The following is a 22,945-nucleotide window of genomic DNA, read 5'->3' as shown; positions in this document are numbered from 1 at the left end:
GTTTTGTAGCTCTGACTTTAAGTTGTGTCACTACATCTAAAATATGTAGTAACTCAGCGTTTTTATCCCGGAGGTGTGAAGGATCACCAATGAAATGGAGGGAAATGGTTAAAATTAGAGTAGCAACAGCATCCTGAATTGGATTGTTGAACTCATCAAGAATAGGGACTCTATTTTCATCGACTTGAATGGAATTTAGAATGTCTAATTGTTGCTGATTAGTGAGAAGATGATCCCACCAACCTTTTAGTTGACCAGTAAAACCGGCAATTAGGATTTCTGATATAGCACGATCAGAGGTTCCTGCTTGGGTTTTATAGGCATTGGCTGCCATTGTCATTTGTTGCAACAATCCTAGGATATTGTATTCGGACATACCGTCAATATTCCACTCATAGACAGAAGATGCATTATATCGGGATTGATTTAATGCACTTGGTCTATTATCTATTGCTAGATCCGGTGGAGTCCTGACAGAGGGAATGACTAATTCCCAATGGATTTTGTTGGCTTTAGGAGTGGGTTCCTCTTGGAAGGCTTCTACGTCCGAAGAGGCTATAGAAGTTTGGTCATCTTTCTCTAATACTCCAATCTTGCTAGATTGAGGAGTATCAGGGGCTATCTGAACTTTGCTGGATGAGGAAGAAGCAGCTTCTATCCTATCTAATTGTTCTCGAATGGCTTTAGCAAAATCTGATTTTGACTCTTGAACAAGCTTTTGGCTAGTTTTCGAAACCTGAAAGGGTTTGAAAATAGGTTCCTTAAGCTTTTTGTCAAAATCCGATTTTGTTGGAATAGGAGAAATTGATGGAACAGTAATGGTTGACTTCTGGATTTGGTTTTCTATCCTAGTCAACTGCCTTCCGATTGTATTTAAGTTAGTATTACAGAAATTATTCTGTTGGATATACTACTTAAATTTGCCTCAGAATCATTTGGTTTGGAATTTGTAAGGTGAAGCTCGAATTTGGACAGGAGGTTCACCGTGATCAACAGTTACACTCCGAAGAGGTGGGTGTTCAGACTCTATAGTTCTTTCACTATCAAGAAGTTTCCATTCAGGAACTTTCTTCCTAATAGTAATAGGGTTTGACTCTTTAAAAGGATAAGAGATGTTGTTATCAGAAGAATATATTTCGAACCAATCAAAAAACAATATATGAACTCTATGAAGATTCACAAATTCATAATAAGTTTGTTGGATTTCTTTTCTTTGGTTTAAAAAATGTTTGAAAAACCAAAGTCTTTTTTCTTTGTTTAAATCAGAATAAAAATCATTATGCAGAGAAGTTTTATCTAATTCAAATTCTTTTTCAATGACATTGATAACATTTTCTGTAACAGCAGAAAACGTAGGAGATGTTGGAGGAGAAGGTTCCTTCTCTTCCTGACTTTGTATATGTTGATTACTAGTGTAGATCGGATGAGGAACACTAGTGGTGTAATCAACTGATCGAATGGAGGTACTAGGTATATCTGAAGTAGAAAACCTAGGTTGACTTTTTATCGACTGAAAAGGGAGATTTATAACAGATGGTACTTTTGTAAATTTCCTTTCCAATGAAGGAATGCTTGAGCACGATGCTCTATCAGAAAATCTGGATGAGGTAGATCTCCTGAATGACAGTTTGACCTTACCATCGGAATACTGAGTCACATTTTGCAACTTTGTATTGGGCTCAAGTTGTTTCGGAATCGCTGGTGGAGCGGCTCCTTCAAGGATCCATTCGTCTGGAAGATTTACATCTTTCCATTGGATTGGTTTAGGAATGACCGTGTTTGCTTTGGACAAATCAGTCTGCAAGAGAAGAGTCTCATCTCTTTTCGACTGGTATTTATGCTGTGTGCTAAATGCAGAAATCATGGCTTTGTAAGAAATTTTAAAAATTAATGCAACTGGGATAGATCCCTTAATCATATGATAATTATGGGTCTTGATTTGTAAAATCATGCTTTTTAAAATATTTTTGTCTTTAAGAGAAATTGTTATATTTGGATAACAATCAAAAGATATGGGACCTTTACATAGACTAGATTCGATACTACTTAGTAAAGAATCATCAAAAGAGATGAATCGCCCATCTCTAAGGACAGCAAGGATAGAAGTATCCAAGCCTTCTTTGGTCAAAGGTTTTATTCCTACTTGGATTAGACCAATGTGAATATATTTGAAATTCTTTTCTTTTAATTTCTTTAAAGATTTTTCTGAAAACAAATAAATTGTTTCAAAAGGCTCTGAAAGAGTTATATCACGTTCTTCAGTCTTTATAATATAATCATGCTTTAAAAGATCAAGCATTTTTGTTTTGTAAATCTTTTCTTTGGAAATTTTTGGAAGTTCCCAACAATCAATTGCTTTATCAAAGTTCTCAATAATGAATTCTTCTGAACTCACAACATGCTTTGACTCACTAGTCTTCCCGGAAGAAGAGCTAGAAAAGGACGATGTTCTACAGATCGGAGGATCCATGGTCAAGACCTTATGGTCTATTTTTGGTTTGGTCAATATGGCTACAGATATGGATTTACAGCCCTCAGCGGAATCCTTATCCTAAAACGGGACTTACAACCAGTAAAAATTCACCACAAAACAAAACTTCAAAATAAAACACAAGATTTTAAACACGAAACTCTAAACAATAAAACACTTTCCTCCCCTTGGCTCTGATACCAGAAGGAAATAGGATCGAAGGATGGATGTGCTTTCAAAATAATTCTATATGGATTGCTTTGATTAAAATGAAATTGAATTGCGTTGGTTTATTTTAAATAAGCTTTACCAAATTTGGTTATAGAATTCTTTGGAGCATTCAATGATCAAACAAATTTGAACGCGGTTGGTCAATTTTATGTTTGATATGGTACTTTGCGTTGTTATCTGAGGAATCGCTCCGACTTAGCTATTTTAAAGCCGATATTTAATAGCGCTTTGGACCAGTAGTCCGCATCCTCGAGTGTCCAGCTTATATACCAAAATCAATTATCTCTTTACCAAATAGAATTAAGTTGCTTTAAACGTGGTTGATTCTTTTTATTGGGCTATTACCAGATTTAGATTAGATACTTTTAAAGGTTTGGGTACATACACAGTACCAGATCCGGATCCCGGAAATGGTGCTCTGAAGGAATGGAGGGAGAAGAGAAGATTTACAACTGAGGATCGAGATCCGGTCTCTTTGCCTCAGAGGAACGTACAAATTTTATGGCAGATCTGATAAAGACCAGTCTGCAAGCATGCTTTGAAAAGAAAAGTGCTTTTAAAAATAAATTGCTGGAATTTAAATGTGCATAAAATTAAATTGCAGAAAAGTAAATTGCAGAAATTTAAAGTACATGGAATTGAAATGGCTTTAAATAAAATTATAAGTGCTTTAATGAAACTAAAATGGAATGCTTACATTGATTGCTTTTCTTTGTAGAGAAGAAAGGGAAATAATGGGAAATTAATCTGAAGACAGGAGAAATTCCTTTTTGTCTTCGGATTCCAGATTCCTATTCCCTGAGAGAGAGAGAGAATTCTAGAGAGAAGGGAGAGGAGAAGAGAGAAGTTCTAAACTTAGAAATGAAAAACCTGAGGAGTCTGAGTCTTCCTCTCGGTTTTTATACAAAAATCTTTAAACTGTTCACTGTAGCGGGATTTTAAGTGCACAGTAACATCTGGAAATCTGCACTGTTCACTGTAGCGGGATTTTAAGTGCACAGTAACAATTGGATCGTAACTTTGAATAGTAGATGCTTTGTACAAATACGAAAATACAGACTGACATACAATACGGGTGAAGAGACATGTGCGCTCTCACTTGTGTCCAGGGGACCACCCGAATTTTTTTTTTAAGTAAATAATCAAATAATTATTTACAATACTTTACTGGAGAGAAAATGCCGAAACAATCATCTTCGTTTTTGTCTCCAAGGGAAATGAATGGCTCTTCGTCTTCATCATCATCTTTAGAGGAGTCTGCAACTGAGGATTTTGATCTTGAGGCGAGAAGCTGTTCCATGGCTTTAAAATATTCATCTTCAGTTTTGGCGCTTGCCAAAAGAGATTGGGCTTTGGATTTTTGGGTTAGGAAGGTCTGTTGGGCTTTAGAGGCTTCTAGGGTTGGTTGAAGGAGGCTTTTAGAGGAGAGCCAATCTTTGATCATGTTAACAGTCAATTTGGACTGTTCATCAAATTTTGACCACCATTTGACTTTGAAGGTTCTTTGAAGGATGACTTGGGACTCATGGGTATGAAATCGGAGGTTCCACATCCAGACCCATGGTAGGAAGAAGTTTGTACAAAAACAGAGAAAGGGGGGAAATCTTTTCTCTGAGTCAGAAGGATTATAATGGGTTTTAAAGAGGTTTAAACAATTTGTGGCATTTGGAGTTAGGATTTGAGGTATTGGTCCGAAGAAGTTCCACCAATGATGAAACCAATTAGGTAGGCTTTGGACGGTTATTTTTAAATTAAAGAAAAATAACCAAGAATGAGATTTTTTAGGGTTTTGGATAAAAAAGGTGTTATACCAGGCTTGTTGGTAATCCCAGTAGGAAAAAGTCCGACAATGAGGTAAACGGGTCTCAAAATTTAAATGAAAGGTTTTGAAATTGTGGAGTAGATCACCCCACTGGTTTGGGCTCAAAACTTTTAAGATTGTGGCCGTGGAATAAGCCGGCTCAGAATGGGTTTTATCAAGAAAGAAATGCTTGAATTTAACGGATTCAGTTATTTCTAAAATGCTTTGATAGTAAGACTGGGGTTTTGTCAAATCCCATGGTTTGAAAAACCAGCCTTTGGGAAAAAACTTTGAAATGCTTTGAAAAGGATCAGTATGGTAAAATCCATCTTCCATAGAAAGAATGTTTTGAAAATGGGTTTTATCAAACCAATTGGAGGTTTTCTTTGAAGGTGTTGGCTGGGAAAGCACAATTTGGGAAGATGAGCTTTCAGCAGACACAACAATATTTTGAGAAGAGGGTTTATCAATTTCTTTTTTAGGAGAAGTTTGGCTTTGAGAAAGGTTTTGTAGGGCGAGCATGAGCTCTGGAGATTTTGTAATGGAACTCATCCATTGCTTTACTTGGTCATCAGAAGAAATAGATTTGTATTGGGCTCCATGTTCTTCAACCATTTCTATCCAAGATTTAATGGGCATGGCAGAAGAAAGTAGTTTTTCTTTAGAAGGGGTTGACTGGGGTTCTTTAGAAGGTTCTTGAGAACTAGTAACATTGAGAACTGCTTTACCTTTATCTTTCTTCTTTGGCGGCATTATCTGTTTTGAAGAAATTCTCTGGTTAGAAAATCAGGAACAGAATTTTTGTCACATTTAATAAATTCAATATCAAAATCAAAAACACTTAAAATAGCTTGCCATCGTGCAAAAATCTGTTTTGATGCAATGTTTTGGACATGTTTTGCAGCTTTGCAATCAATTCTAAGTAAAAATTTTTGATTTAGTAAATCACTTTGGAATTTAGATATACATAAAACAATAGAAAGAATTTCTTTTTTGATAGTAGAATAATTATTCTGGTAATCATTCCAATGTGCAGAAACATATTGTACTATCTGTTCTTTGTCATTTTCCTTTTGTTTTAATATACCTCCATAACCTATATCAGATGCATCAGTTTCAACAATTTTAGGTAATGCAGGATTTGCAAGAAATAAGCATGGAATATTTTTCACAGATTGCTTTATTAATCTAACAACTTTGGTATGTTCTTCTGACCATGCAACAGGATTCTTTTTCAACCTATCATGCAAAGGTTTAGACATCCTATTGATATTAGGGCAAAAATCAAGAACATAATTTAAACTACCAAGAAATCTTTGTAATTGGGTTTTGTCTAGAATTTTGTCTGGGAATTTATCTGCAAACAAAAGTGATCTCTCTATTGGAGTGATAGTTCCTTTGGAAATATGATGACCAAGGAACCGGACTTTTGTTTGGAATAAAGAAATTTTTGAACTAGAAAGGGCTAATCCAGCCTTTTTTGTAACAAGATAAAAAGTCTTTAAATGTTTGAAATGTTGATCAATACTTCGAGAAAAAATCAACACATCATCAATATAAACGATGCAAAACTCAGAATAAGGATTATAAATATCGTTCATGATTCTTTGAAATTCTGAGGGTGCATTTTTCAAACCAAAAGGCATTACTATCCATTCGTATTGTCCAAAGGGAACAGTAAAAGCTGTTTTATATCGATCTTTAGGGTGAATTTGTATTTGCCAAAAACCAGACTTCATATCAAATTTAGAAAAAATGAAAGCTCAACAAAGTTTTTGGAGCAAATCCTTTTTATTAGGTATTGGGTACCTAATCCATTTTAAAGTTTTATTCAAAGGTTTGTAGTTTATCACAAGTCTGGGTACGCCTCTTTCAATTTCAGAATTTTTATTAACATAAAAAGCGGCACAAGACCAAGGTGATCTGGATTTTACAATCAGTCCTTTAGTTTCAAGATTATTTATTTCATTTTTACAATGTTGTTCCAATTCCATATTCATTTGGATTGGACGCGCTTTGGTAGGTATTTGCTTTTCATCAAACGAATTTTCATAAGGCAAATCTACCAAATGTTGTTTTCTATTCCAAAAAGCAGATGGTAAATCGGCACATATTTCTTTTTCAATAAGGCTTTTGAAATCGGAGATTTTTCTTTGTATAAAGTCATTTTGTAATTGACTTCCAATTCTTTGGAAATACAAATCTTTTTGTAAACAAAATAAATCATCTCGTTTGGACATAAGAATGGCATTAATTTTGTTTTGGTAAACAGAACAAGCTTTGACAATGTTTAAATTCCTTGTTTTAGGTTTTTCAATAAAAGGGAAAACAAGTCTTTTGTTTATTGCTTTGAAGGATATACTATCATAATTGACAGTATATAGAGTTATAAGATTTATAAAAGGAGTTCCCAAAATGATGGCATGATGAATATCATTTGTGAGGACAAAAGAAGTTTTAAAATCAAAATCATTATTATGGATTGAGGCTTCAACCTTGGAACTGACATTCAGTTTTGAATTATTAGCGGCAGAAAATCTTTCTTTTGTTTTTTCATGAAATCTTTGGGGGACGATGTCTTCTCTAATGCAATTTAAATCGGCGCCAGTATCAAAAAGGGCAATGGCGTCCATTGCAAAATCATCAGAAAAGATTAAAGTGACTTTAATCAAATACTTTCTTGTGGTGATTTGCTTTAAAACAAATAGAAAATCATTGGGTACTGACTCAATGTTTTCTACTTTAATATCATCACCATCATCAGGACTAGATTCATTGTCTGAATTATCCTGCAATTGTTTTTGTAAAAGAAGTTGGATAGTATCATAATCACTTTTTTGTTTTTCTTTTAAATCTCTGATTTCACATTTGATTTCTTTTATCTCTTTCTGAAGATCTTGGATATTAGGAACCGTCTTCTTTGTTTTCTTTTTATCCAAAATTTGAGTAAGATCATAAGAATTCTTTTTAACAATTGGGACTTTAGAAGTCTCGGCTTTATTAAAATCTAAAGTTTCAAAAGTTTATCAAGATATTCTTTTTGAAGGTTTGGATCAGAAATATACTTTACAAGTTCAAGAAAAGTTTCTTGGTCTTTAGTCAAAACATTGATTTTCTTTAAATATGAATCAGATTCAGATTCACTACTGCTAGATACAGAGTCATCTAAGTCAAAAAGTTCATCAACTTGATATGGATCACTGTCTCTCGACATGGAAGATTCGGAATCAGAAGATTCGACAAGAAGGGGGGCTAATTTGGAAAGGATCTCTTCATCGAGGTCAAGTTCATGAAGCTTTTTGTTCATCCTGTAATAATTTGCAGTATGACCTTTCATGCCACATTTATGGCATATAGCTTCTATGTAATTGAAAGGGGTCTTTGGTTTGGCTCTAAACTCTTTTCTTTTAGAGAATTTAGGTTTCTTATAAGGCCTCGAAGGTTTCTTATAAGGAAGTTCTCTAAAATTACGAAAGGGTTTCCTAGAATTTTTTGATTTGTAATGTTTTCTGCGGGGTTTAGTAGAACACTCGCAATTACAATCTTTGGAATAAGAAGTTTTAAAGGGGTCATAATTGAATTGTTTACAGAAACCGCCTAATTCTTGTTTAGACTTCTTAAGCTCCCACTTAAGTCGTTTCTGTAATTTCAAATCTTGACAAATCTTTAAACCTTCTTTATTGACGAAACTGACAAGTTCACCATAGGTAAGCTCGTCATAAGGAATACGATTATCATAAAGGGCTTTGATGGAATTTCTTACCTTTTCACCTAGAAGGGTAGGTAAACCAGCAAGAAATTTTTCTTTCCAGGTTATATGATTTGCATCATCCCTTAGAAATAGTCTGGTAAAGAATGAGGTTTTGTAACTTTGAAATTCACTAAGTTTCCTACATCTTAAATTATGTAGTAACTCAGCGTTTTTATCCCGGAGGTGTGAAGGATCACCAATGAAATGGAGGAAAATGGTTAAAATTAGAGTAGCAACAGCATCCTGAATTGGATTGTTGAACTCATCAAGAATAGGGACTCCATTTTCATCGACTTGAATGGAATTTAGAATGTCTGGTATCAGAGCCTACCTAATTGGTATCATTTGTTGCAACAATCCTAGGATATTGTATTCGGACATGCCGTCAATATTCCACTCATAGACAGAAGATGCATTATATCGGGATTGATTTAATGCACTTGGTCTATTATCTATTGCTAGATCCGGTGGAGTCCTGTCAGAGGGAAGGGCTAATTCCCAATGGATTTTGTTGGCTTTAGGAGTGGGTTCCTCTTGGAAGGCTTCTACGTTCGAAGAGGCTATAGAAGTTTGGTCATCTTTCTCTAATACTCCAATCTTGCTAGATTGAGGAGTATCAGGGGCTATCTGAACTTTGCTGGATGAGGAAGAAGCAGCTTCTATCCTATCTAATTGTTCTCGAATGGCTTTAGCAAAATCTGATTTTGACTCTTGAACAAGCTTTTGGCTAGTTTTCGAAACCTGAAAGGGTTTGAAAATAGGTTCCTTAAGCTTTTTGTCAAAATCCGATTTTGTTGGAATAGGAGAAATTGATGGAACAGTAATGGTTGACTTCTGGATTTGGTTTTCTATCCTAGTCAACTGCTTTCCGATTGTATTTAAGTTAGTATTACAGAAATTATTCTGTTGGATAATACTACTTAAATTTGCCTCAGAATCATTTGGTTTTGGAATTTTGTAAGGTGAAGCTCGAATTTGGACAGGAGGTTCACCGTGATCAACGGTTACACTCCGAAGAGGTGGGTGTTCAGACTCTATAGTTCTTTCACTATCAAGAAGTTTCCATTCAGGAACTTTCTTCCTAATAGTAATAGGGTTTGACTCTTTAAAAGGATAAGAGATGTTGTTATCAGAAGAATATATTTCGAACCAATCAAAAAACAATATATGAACTCTATGAAGATTCACAAATTCATAATAAGTTTGTTGGATAAGGATTCCGCTGAGGGCTGTAAATCCATATCTGTAGCCATATTGACCAAACCAAAAATAGACCATAAGGTCTTGACCATGGATCCTCCGATCTGTAGAACATCGTCCTTTTCTAGCTCTTCTTCCGGGAAGACTAGTGAGTCAAAGCATGTTGTGAGTTCAGAAGAATTCATTATTGAGAACTTTGATAAAGCAATTGATTGTTGGGAACTTCCAAAAATTTCCAAAGAAAAGATTTACAAAACAAAAATGCTTGATCTTTTAAAGCATGATTATATTATAAAGACTGAAGAGCGTGATATAACTCTTTCAGAGCCTTTTGAAACAATTTATTTGTTTTCAGAAAAATCTTTAAAGAAATTAAAAGAAAAGAATTTCAAATATATTCACATTGGTCTAATCCAAGTAGGAATAAAACCTCTGACCAAAGAAGGCTTGGATACTTCTATCCTTGCTGTCCTTAGAGATGGGCGATTCATCTCTTTTGATGATTCTTTACTAAGTAGTATCGAATCTAGTTTATGTAAAGGTCCCATATCTTTTGATTGTTATCCAAATATAACAATTTCTCTTAAAGACAAAAATATTTTAAAAAACATGATTTTACAAATCAAGACCCATAATTATCATATGATTAAGGGATCTATCCCAGTTGCATTAATTTTTAAAATTTCTTAGAAAGCCATGATTTCTGCATTTAGCACACAGCATAAATACCAGTCGAAAAGAGATGAGACTCTTCTCTTGCAGACTGATTTGTCCAAAGCAAACACGGTCATTCCTAAACCAATCCAATGGAAAGATGTAAATCTTCCAGACGAATGGATCCTTGAAGGAGCCGCTCCACCAGCGATTCCGAAACAACTTGAGCCCAATACAGAGTTGCAAAATGTGACTCAGTATTCCGATGGTAAGGTCAAACTGTCATTCAGGAGATCTACCTCATCCAGATTTTCTGATAGAGCATCGTGCTCAAGCATTCCTTCATTGGAAAGGAAATTTACAAAAGTACCATCTGTTATAAATCTCCCTTTTCAGTCGATAAAAAGTCAACCTAGGTTTTCTACTTCAGATATACCTAGTACCTCCATTCGATCAGTTGATTACACCACTAGTGTTCCTCATCCGATCTACACTAGTAATCAACATATACAAAGTCAGGAAGAGAAGGAACCTTCTCCTCCAACATCTCCTACGTTTTCTGCTGTTACAGAAAATGTTATCAATGTCATTGAAAAAGAATTTGAATTAGATAAAACTTCTCTGCATAATGATTTTTATTCTGATTTAAACAAAGAAAAAAGACTTTGGTTTTTCAAACATTTTTTAAACCAAAGAAAAGAAATCCAACAAACTTATTATGAATTTGTGAATCTTCATAGAGTTCATATATTGTTTTTTGATTGGTTCGAAATATATTCTTCTGATAACAACATCTCTTATCCTTTTAAAGAGTCAAACCCTATTACTATTAGGAAGAAAGTTCCTGAATGGAAACTTCTTGATAGTGAAAGAACTATAGAGTCTGAACACCCACCTCTTCGGAGTGTAACCGTTGATCACGGTGAACCTCCTGTCCAAATTCGAGCTTCACCTTACAAAATTCCAAAACCAAATGATTCTGAGGCAAATTTAAGTAGTATTATCCAACAGAATAATTTCTGTAATACTAACTTAAATACAATCGGAAAGCAGTTGACTAGGATAGAAAACCAAATCCAGAAGTCAACCATTACTGTTCCATCAATTTCTCCTATTCCAACAAAATCGGATTCTGACAAAAAGCTTAAGGAACCTATTTTCAAACCCTTTCAGGTTTCGAAAACTAGCCAAAAGCTTGTTCAAGAGTCAAAATCAAATTTTGCTAAAGCCATTCGAGAACAATTAGATAGGATAGAAGCTGCTTCTTCCTCATCCAGCAAAGTTCAGATAGCCCCTGATACTCCTCAATCTAGCAAGATTGGAGTATTAGAGAAAGATGACCAAACTTCTATAGCCTCTTCGGACGTAGAAGCCTTCCAAGAGGAACCCACTCCTAAAGCCAACAAAATCCATTGGGAATTAGCCCTTCCCTCTGACAGGACTCCACCGGATCTAGCAATAGATAATAGACCAAGTGCATTAAATCAATCCCGATATAATGCATCTTCTGTCTATGAGTGGAATATTGACGGCATGTCCGAATACAATATCCTAGGATTGTTGCAACAAATGATACCAATTAGGTAGGCTCTGATACCAGACATTCTAAATTCCATTCAAGTCGATGAAAATGGAGTCCCTATTCTTGATGAGTTCAACAATCCAATTCAGGATGCTGTTGCTACTCTAATTTTAACCATTTTCCTCCATTTCATTGGTGATCCTTCACACCTCCGGGATAAAAACGCTGAGTTACTACATAATTTAAGATGTAGGAAACTTAGTGAATTTCAAAGTTACAAAACCTCATTCTTTACCAGACTATTTCTAAGGGATGATGCAAATCATATAACCTGGAAAGAAAAATTTCTTGCTGGTTTACCTACCCTTCTAGATGAAAAGGTAAGAAATTCCATCAAAGCCCTTTATGATAATCGTATTCCTTATGACGAGCTTACCTATGGTGAACTTGTCAGTTTCGTCAATAAAGAAGGTTTAAAGATTTGTCAAGATTTGAAATTACAGAAACGACTTAAGTGGGAGCTTAAGAAGTCTAAACAAGAATTAGGCGGTTTCTGTAAACAATTCAATTATGACCCCTTTAAAACTTCTTATTCCAAAGATTGTAATTGCGAGTGTTCTACTAAACCCCGCAGAAAACATTACAAATCAAAAAATTCTAGGAAACCCGTTCGTAATTTTAGAGAACTTCCTTATAAGAAACCTTCGAGGCCTTATAAGAAACCTAAATTCTCTAAAAGAAAAGAGTTTAGAGCCAAACCAAAGACCCCTTTCAATTACATAGAAGCTATATGCCATAAATGTGGCATGAAAGGTCATACTGCAAATTATTGCAGGATGAACAAAAAGCTTCATGAACTTGACCTCGATGAAGAGATCCTTTCCAAATTAGCCCCCCTTCTTGTCGAATCTTCTGATTCCGAATCTTCCATGTCGAGAGACAGTGATCCATATCAAGTTGATGAACCTTTTGACTCAGATGACTCTGTATCTAGCAGTAGTGAATCTGAATCTGATTCATATTTAAAGAAAATCAATGTTTTGACTAAAGACCAAGAAACTTTTCTTGAACTTGTAAAGTATATTTCTGATCCAAACCTTCAAAAAGAATATCTTGATAAACTTTTGAAAACTTTAGATTTTAATAAAGCCGAGACTTCTAAAGTCCCAATTGTTAAAAAGAATTCTTATGATCTTACTCAAATTTTGGATAAAAAGAAAACAAAGAAGACGGTTCCTAATATCCAAGATCTTCAGAAAGAGATAAAAGAAATCAAATGTGAAATCAGAGATTTAAAAGAAAAACAAAAAAGTGATTCTGATACTATCCAACTTCTTTTACAAAAACAATTGCAGGATAATTCAGACAATGAATCTAGTCCTGATGATGGTGATGATATTAAAGTAGAAAACATTGAGTCAGTACCCAATGATTTTCTATTTGTTTTAAAGCAAATCACCACAAGAAAGTATTTGATTAAAGTCACTTTAATCTTTTCTGATGATTTTGCAATGGACGCCATTGCCCTTTTTGATACTGGCGCCGATTTAAATTGCATTAGAGAAGACATCGTCCCCCAAAGATTTCATGAAAAAACAAAAGAAAGACTTTCTGCCGCTAATAATTCAAAACTGAATGTCAGTTCCAAGGTTGAAGCCTCAATCCATAATAATGGTTTTGATTTTAAAACTTCTTTTGTCCTCACAAATGATATTCATCATGCCATCATTTTGGGAACTCCTTTTATAAATCTTATAACTCCATATACTGTCAATTATGATAGTATATCCCTTCAAAGCAATAAACAAAAGACTTGTTTTCCCTTTTATTGAAAAACCTAAAACAAGGAATTTAAACATTGTCAAAGCTTGTTCTGTTTACCAAAACAAAATTAATGCCATTCTTATGTCCAAACGAGATGATTTATTTTGTTTACAAAAAGATTTGTATTTCCAAAGAATTGGAAGTCAATTACAAAATGACTTTATACAAAGAAAAATCTCCGATTTCAAAAGCCTTATTGAAAAAGAAATATGTGCCGATTTACCATCTGCTTTTTGGAATAGAAAACAACATTTGGTAGATTTGCCTTATGAAAATTCGTTTGATGAAAAGCAAATACCTACCAAAGCGCGTCCAATCCAAATGAATATGGAATTGGAACAACATTGTAAAAATGAAATAAATAATCTTGAAACTAAAGGACTGATTGTAAAATCCAGATCACCTTGGTCTTGTGCCGCTTTTTATGTTAATAAAAATTCTGAAATTGAAAGAGGCGTACCCAGACTTGTGATAAACTACAAACCTTTGAATAAAGCTTTAAAATGGATTAGGTACCCAATACCTAATAAAAAGGATTTGCTCCAAAAACTTTGTTCAGCTTTCATTTTTTCTAAATTTGATATGAAGTCTGGTTTTTGGCAAATACAAATTCACCCTAAAGATCGATATAAAACAGCTTTTACTGTTCCCTTTGGACAATACGAATGGATAGTAATGCCTTTTGGTTTGAAAAATGCACCCTCAGAATTTCAAAGAATCATGAACGATATTTATAATCCTTATTCTGAGTTTTGCATCGTTTATATTGATGATGTGTTGATTTTTTCTCGAAGTATTGATCAACATTTCAAACATTTAAAGACTTTTTATCTTGTTACAAAAAAGGCTGGATTAGCCCTTTCTAGTTCAAAAATTTCTTTATTCCAAACAAAAGTCCGGTTCCTTGGTCATCATATTTCCAAAGGAACTATCACTCCAATAGAGAGATCACTTTTGTTTGCAGATAAATTCCCAGACAAAATTCTAGACAAAACCCAATTACAAAGATTTCTTGGTAGTTTAAATTATGTTCTTGATTTTTGCCCTAATATCAATAGGATGTCTAAACCTTTGCATGATAGGTTGAAAAAGAATCCTGTTGCATGGTCAGAAGAACATACCAAAGTTGTTAGATTAATAAAGCAATCTGTGAAAAATATTCCATGCTTATTTCTTGCAAATCCTGCATTACCTAAAATTGTTGAAACTGATGCATCTGATATAGGTTATGGAGGTATATTAAAACAAAAGGAAAATGACAAAGAACAGATAGTACAATATGTTTCTGCACATTGGAATGATTACCAGAATAATTATTCTACTATCAAAAAAGAAATTCTTTCTATTGTTTTATGTATATCTAAATTCCAAAGTGATTTACTAAATCAAAAATTTTTACTTAGAATTGATTGCAAAGCTGCAAAACATGTTTTAGAAAAAGATGTCCAAAACATTGCATCAAAACAGATTTTTGCACGATGGCAAGCTATTTTAAGTGTTTTTTGATTTTGATATTGAATTTATTAAAGGTGACAAAAATTATGTTCATGATTTTCTAACCAGAGAATTTCTTCAAAACAGATAATGCCGCCAAAGAAGAAAGATAAAGGTAAAGCAGTTCTGTAAGGTGAAGCTCGAATTTGGACAGGAGGTTCACCGTGATCAACGGTTACACTCCGAAGAGGTGGGTGTTCAGACTCTATAGTTCTTTCACTATCAAGAAGTTTCCATTCAGGAACTTTCTTCCTAATAGTAATAGGGTTTGACTCTTTAAAAGGATAAGAGAAATTGACCTCGGATACCAGATCTTTAAACTGTTTGAAATGGCTTTTCTTTGTATCAAAGATTTTTGTATCAAAGATTTATATATATATATATATAAACCTGCTTCTAAAGCCAATAAAATCCATTGGGAATTAGCCCTACCTACTGTCAAGTCCCCACCTGATCTGGCCATAGACAACAGACCTGCAGCATTAAATCAATCACGTTTTAATGCATCCTCTGTCTATGAGTGGAACATTGATGGTATGTCTGAATACAACATCCTAGCATTGTTGCAATAGATGACCATGGCAGCCAATGCTTATAAAACCCAGTCGGGAACGTCTGACAAAGCCATTGCTGAAATTCTCATAGCTGGTTTTACGGGTAGAGAAGCCAAAAATTTGTAAAATCTCTCTCTCTCTCTCTCTCTCTCTCTCTCTCTCGGGAAATCTGGAACAAGATATCAAGGAAACATTTTCCTATCTTGTAATTTTCCCTTTCTTCAAAAGCTGTAACTCATTTTCTAGATTCAAGCAATTTAACCTGTAAGTTTTAAATTCAATTTGTAATTAAAGTTTAAATGCATGTTTAAATTTTTGAAATTAATTTAAAGTTCTTAATTTTCATAAAACTGCTACGTTCCTCTAAGGCAAAGAGACCGGATCTCTGCCCTTAGTTGTATCCTCTCTTCTCCCTCCATCCAATCAGAATACTATTTCTGGGATCCAGATCTAGTATTATCTATGAGCCTTTAGATTTTGTTGCTAGGCTTAAATAAAGAACATTAAATTATTTTAGTATATCAGCTGGAAAATAGAACGTACGTGATATTGATCTGTTCTAAGTCAGATCTAGTCACAAAGGCAGATTAAGTTCTGCATCGATCTGGAAACAACGCCACGTACTAAATAAATTCTTAATTATTAATTGCAATTTGAAGTTTAAAATTTTGAATTCTGCTTAATCACTCCACACTTCGATCCTATTTTCTTACTGGTATCAGAGCCACGGGAAGGATAATGTAATATCAAATAGAGACTTTATGTTTAAAGACTTGTGTTTTAGTTAAACTATGTTTGTGTGGTGAGTGTTACCTCTATGTGCCTTGGTAGTTTTTGGTCGTAAGTCCCGATTAGGTTGAAGGGCAGTAAAAATAATTATTAGCCTTGGATTGTAGCCATACCGACAAGACTGATACTAGAATATAGGTCTTGACCCATGGATTCTCTGCTCTGTAGAGCATCGTTCTTTTCTAGCTCTTCTTCTGGAAAAACTAGTGATTCAAAGAATGTTGTGAATTCGGAATGTTGTTACCTCTGTGTGCCTTGGTAGTTTTTGGTCGTAAGTCCCGATTAGGTTGAAGGGCAGTAAAACCAATTCTTAGCCTTGGATTGTAGCCATACCGACAAGACTGATACTAGAATATAGGTCTTGACCCATGGATTCTCTACTTTGTAGAGCATCGTTCTTTTCTAGCTCTTTTTCTGGAAGAACTAGTGATTCAAAGAATGTTGTGAATTCGAAAGAATTTGTGATTGAAGACTTTAATAAAGCAATCGATCATTGGGAATTACCAAAGGTTAACAAAGAAATGATTTATAAAACAAAAAAGCTTGATTTTTTAAAGAATGATTATGTTATAAAAACTGAAGAAAGAGACATAACCTTTTCAAAGCCTTTTGAAACTATTTATCTATTTTCAGAACACTCTTTAAAGAAATTAAAAGATAAGAATTTTAATTACGTTCATATCGGGTTAATACAAGTTGATATAAAACCCTTAACAAAAGAAGGTCTTAATACCTCTATACTGGCTGTCCTAAGAGATGGGCGATTCATCTTTTTTTATGATTCTTTACTAAGTAGTATAGAATCAAGTCTTTGTAAAGGTCCTATTTCATTCAATTGTTACTCGAACATAACAATTTCTCTAAAAGACAAGAATATTCTAAAAAGCATGATTTTGCAAATCAAGACCCATATTTATCACATGATTGAGGGATCTGTTCCAATTGCATTAATCTATAAAATTTCTTACAAAGCCACGATTTCTGCGTTTAGCACGCAACATAAATTTCAGTCAAAAAGAGATGAGACTCTTCTATTGTAGACTGACTTGTCTAAGGCTAACACCGTTATTCCAAAACCAATCCAATGGAAAGATGTCAATCTTCCAGACGAATGGATTCTTGAAGGAGTCACTGCTCCAGTAATTCCAAAACAACTTGAGCCTAATACAGAGTTACAAAATGTAACTCAGTATTCAGATAGTAAAGTCAAATTATCCTTTAGGAGATCTACATCATCCAGATTCTCCGACAAAGACTCAAGTACAAGTATTCCTACTTTAGAAAGGAGATTTTCAAAAATTCTTTCTGTTATAAATCTCCATTTTCAACCAGTACAAAGTCAACCTAGGTTTTCCACCTCGGATATACCCAGTTCTTCCATACATTCTGTCGACTATACAACTAGTGTTCCTCATCCTATTTACACTAGCCGACAACATGAAAAATAACAGGAAGAGAAAGAACCTTCTCCTCCAACTTCTCCTACATTTTCTGCCGTCACAGAAAATGTAATTAATGTTATAGAAAAGGATTTTGAATTAGATAAAACTCTTCTTCATAATGATTTTTATTCTGATTCCAACAAAGAAAAAAGACTTTGGTTTTTCAAACATTTCTTAAACCAAAGAAAAGAAATCCAACAAGTTTATTATGAGTTTGTAAATTTGCATAAAGTTCATATATTGTTTTTCGATTGGTTTGAGATGTATGCTTCGGAAAACAACATTACTTATCCTTTTAACGAATCAAATCCCATTACTGTTAGAATGAAAATCCCAGAATGGAACCTCTCCGGTAGTGGTAGAGTCATAGAATCTGAGCATCCACCTCTTAAGAGTCTAATCATTGAACATGGTGAGCCCCCTATTGAGATTAAAGTCTCGCCTTATAAAATCCATAAAGATCCAGAATCGAATTTAGATAGCATTATTCAACAGAATAATTTCTGTAATGCAAATCTAAATACGATAGGAAACAGTTAACTAGGATAGAAAGCCAATTCCAAAAGTCGACCATAGTTGTTTCCCCTGTTACATCAAAATCGGATTCTGACAAAAAGCTTAAAGAGCGTATTTTCAAACCCTTTCAGGTTTCGAAAACTAGTCCAAAGCTTGTTCAAATATAGAAGCCTTTAAAGAAGAACATGCTTCTAAAGCCAATAAAATCCATTGGGAATTAGCCCTACCTACTGTCAAGTCCCCACCTGATCTGGCCATAGACAACAGACCTGCAGCATTAAATCAATCACGTTTTAATGCATCCTCTGTCTATGAGTGGAACATTGATGGTATGTCTGAATACAACATCCTAGCATTGTTGCAACAGATGACCATGGCAACCAATGCTTATAAAACCCAGTCGGGAACGTCTGACAAAGCCATTGCTGAAATTCTCATATCTGGTTTTACGGGTCAACTTAAAGGTTGGTGGGATCATCTTCTCACCAAACAGCAACAATTAAATATCCTTGATTCTATTCAAACAGATGAGAATGGAACTCCCATCCTCGATGAGTTCAATAGTCCAATTCAGGATGCTGTTGCTACCATGATTCTAACTATATCCCTTCATTTCATAGGTGATCCTTCACACCTAAGAGATAAAAATGCTGAGTTGCTACATAATTTGAGATGTAGGAAACTTAGTAAATTCCAAAGTTACAAAATCACATTCTTTACCAGACTCTTCCTTAGGGATGATGCAAATCATATAACTTGGAAAGAAAAATTCCTTGCAAGTTTACCTACCCTATTAGGAGAAAATGTTAGGAATTCCATAAATGCCCTCTATGACAACCGTATTCCTTATGACGAACTCACCTACGGTGAATTAGTCAATTTTGTTAATAAGGAAGGTTTAAAGATTTGCCAAGACTTGAAACTTTAGAAGCGTCTAAAATGGGAGCTTAGAAAATCTAAGCAAGAATTAGGCAGCTTCTGTAAGCAATTCAATTATAATCCCTTCAAAGCCTTCACTTCTAAAGATTGTAATGGTAAGTGTTCTTCAAAATCTTACAAGAGACATTATAAATCAAAAAGCCATAGAAAACCTTTTCATGATTCTAGAGAACTTTCTTATAAGAAACCCTCAAGGCCTTACAAGAAGCCCAGCTTCTCTAAAAAGAATGACTTTAGACCCAAACAAAAAACCCCTTTTAACAACAAAGAAGCCACGTGTTTTAAATGTGGAAGAAAAGGCCACACTGTAAAATTTTGCAGAGTTAACAGAAAGCTCCATGAGCTTGGCCTTGATGAAGAAACACTTTCTAAAGTAGCCTCTCTACTTGTAGAGTCTTCTGACTCTGAGTCTTCCATGACGGGAGATAGTGAACCTCTACAGGTTGATGAGTTAATTGACTCAGATATATCTGTATCCAGTGATAGTGATTCTGACACAGAATCTTATTTAAAGAAGATTAATGTCTCGACTAAAGAACAAGAGACTTTTCTTGAATTGGTTAAACATATTTCTAATCCAAATCTTCAAAAAGAATACCTTGATAAACTTTTAAAAACCCGAGAACTCAATAAAACAGAAACTTCCAAAGCCCCAATAATTAAAAAGAATACTTATGATCTTACTGAGATTTTGGATAAAAAGAAAACAAAGAAAACTATAACTCCTAGTATCCAAGACCTTCAAAAAGAGATAAAAGAAATTAAACTTGAGATAAAAGAATTAAAAGAAAAACAAAAAAATGATTCTCAAACCACTCAACTCCTCCTACAAAAATAATTAGATGATAATTCTGATAAAGATATTGAAACTGATAATGAAAATGAACAAAACATGGAAAACATTGAATCTATACCAAATGATTTTCTGTTTGTTTTAAAACAAATCACCACGAGAAAATACCTAATAAAAATTACATTAATTCTTTCTAAAGACTTTGAGGTTGACACCATTGCTTTTTTTTTATACTGGTGCCGATCTAAATTGCAGTAAAGAAGATATTGTCCCTAAAAGATTTCATGAAAAAACAAATGAAAGACTCTCTGCCGCCAATAATTCAAAATTAAAAGTAAAATCTAAAGTTGATGCCTCAGTATATAATAATGGTTTTGAATTTAGGACTTCTTTTCTTCTAATAAATGATATCCATCATATTGTTATATTAGGAACTCCCTTCATTAACCTTATAACCCCTTATACTGTTAACTATGACAGTATATCTTTTAAAGCAAAAACAAAAAACCTTGTTTTCCCTTTCATTGAAAAACCTAAAACAAGAAATTTGAATATTGTTAAAGCATGTTCTGTTTATCAAAACCAAATCAATGTACTCCTTAAGTCAAAACAAAATGACCTGATCTGTTTAAAAAATGATTTGAGTTTACAAAGAATCGAAAACCAATTACAAAATGAATTTGTAAAAAGAAAAATCTCTAATTTTAAAAATCTCATTGAAAAAGAGATATGTGCGGATTTACCCTCTGCTTTTTGGAACAGAAAGCAACATTTAGTAGATTTGCTTTATGAAAACTCTTTTGATGAAAAACAAATACCTACCAAAGCCCGTCCAATCCAAATGAATATGGAATTGGAACAACATTGCAAAGAAGAAATAAAAGACTTAGAATCAAAAGGACTCATTGTAAAATCTAGGTCTCCATGGTCTTGTGCCGCTTTTTATGTTAATAAAAACTCTGAAATAGAAAGAGGAACACCTAGACTTGTTATAAATTATAAACCTCTGAATAAAGCATTAAAATGGATTAGGTATCCCATACCTAATAAAAAAGATTTGCTTCAAAAACTACATTCTGCATTCATTTTTTCCAAATTTGATATGAAGTCAGGATTTTGGCAAATTCAAATTCATCCAAAAGATCGCTATAAAACTGCATTCATTGTTCCCTTTGGACAATATGAATGGACTGTTATGCCATTCGGTTTGAAGAATGCACCCTCAGAATTCCAAAGAATTATGAATGATATTTATAATCCTTTCTCTGATTTCTGCATAGTTTATATAGATGATGTGTTGATCTTCTCACAAACAATTGATCAATATTTCAAACATTTAAAGACTTTCTACCTTGCCACTAGAAAGGTTGGTCTGGCAATTTCTAGTTCTAAAGTTTCTTTGTTTCAAACAATGATCAGGTTCCTAGGTTATTATATTTCCAAGGGAACCATTACGCCTATTGAAAGATCTCTTGTATTTGCTGATAAATTTCCTGATAAAATCTTTGACAAAACCCAATTGCAGAGATTTTAGGAAGTTTGAATTATGTTCTTGATTTTTGTCCTAATATCAACAGAATGTCAAAACATTTGCATGATAGATTAAAAAAGAATCATGTTGCATGTACTGATGAGCATACTAAAGCTGTTAAGCTAATAAAGAATTCTGTTAAAAATATTCCATGTTTATTCCTTGTAAATTCTGCACTACCTAAAATTGTTGAAACAGATGCATCAGATTTAGGATATGGAGGGATATTAAAGCAAAAAGATAATAATAAAGAACAAATAGTACAGTATGTTTCTGCTCATTGGAACGAATGTCAAAGAAATTACTCTACTATAAAAAAAGAAATTTTTTCTGTTGTTTTATGTATATCTAAATTTCAAAGTGATTTATTAAATCAAAAATTTTTACTCAGAATTGATTGCAAAGCTGCAAAACATGTTTTGGAAAAAGATGTTCAAAATATTGCCTCAAAACAGATTTTTGCAAGATGGCAAGCCATTTTGAGTGTTTTTTATTTTGATATTAAGTTTATTAAAGGTGATACAAATTCTATCCCTGATTTTCTAACCAGGGAATTTCTCCAAAACAGATAATGCCTCCCAAAAGACGAGACAAGAGGAAGGGGATTCTTAAAGAACCTGAACCTAAAACCACCTCAAAGACCTCACCTGCAACCCCTCCTAAAGAAAAATTGCTTTCATCAGCCATGTCAATCAAATCTTGGATTGACATAGTTGAAGAACAAGAAAATCAAGAAGCCCAGTCTAAAGCTATTACCTCTCAAGAACAGGTAAATGAATGGATGAAATCCATTTCTAAATCTCCTGAGCTTATGCTCGCCTTACAAAGTTTTTCCCAAAATAAAGATCTTTCTAAAGCTCCTGAAAAGGAGAAATTTGTTTCCAAAGAAATTTCAAAATCTTATTCTTCTAAAGTTATTTCTGGAGAAAGCTCATCTTCTCAAATAGTTGTTTCTCAATCAAAGCTTTCTCAAAGATCTTCGAATTGGATTAATAAAACCCATTTTCAAAATGTTTTAACCATGGAAGATGGTTTTTATCACTCCGATCCATTTCAAGCAATTTCAAAGATTTTCCCGAAAGGCTGGTTTTTCAAACCATGGGATTTGTCCAAACCTCAGTCTTTCTATCAAAGCATTCTTGAATTTACTGAGTCTGTTAAATTTAAACATTTCTTCCTCAGTGAATCTCATTCTGAGCCTGCCTATTCCACGGCAACTATTCTTAAAGTTTTAAGCCCAAAGCAGTGGAATGACCAACTCCACAAGCTCCAAACCTTTCCCGCTAGTTTTCAGAGAACCTTAAACCATTGCTTATTCTTTTCCTATTGGGATTATCAACAAGCTTGGTTTAATACCTTTTTCATACAAAACCCAAAAAAGACATATTCTTGGTTATTTTTCTTCAATTCAAAAATCACTGTTCAAAGCCTCCC

This window comes from Citrus clementina, unplaced genomic scaffold, assembly GCF_000493195.1.
Source record: "Citrus clementina cultivar Clemenules unplaced genomic scaffold, Citrus_clementina_v1.0 scaffold_6, whole genome shotgun sequence".
Classification (NCBI taxonomy): Eukaryota; Viridiplantae; Streptophyta; class Magnoliopsida; order Sapindales; family Rutaceae; genus Citrus; species Citrus x clementina.
The sequence above is the reverse complement of the archived record's forward strand: the minus strand, read 5'-3'. Positions refer to the sequence as shown.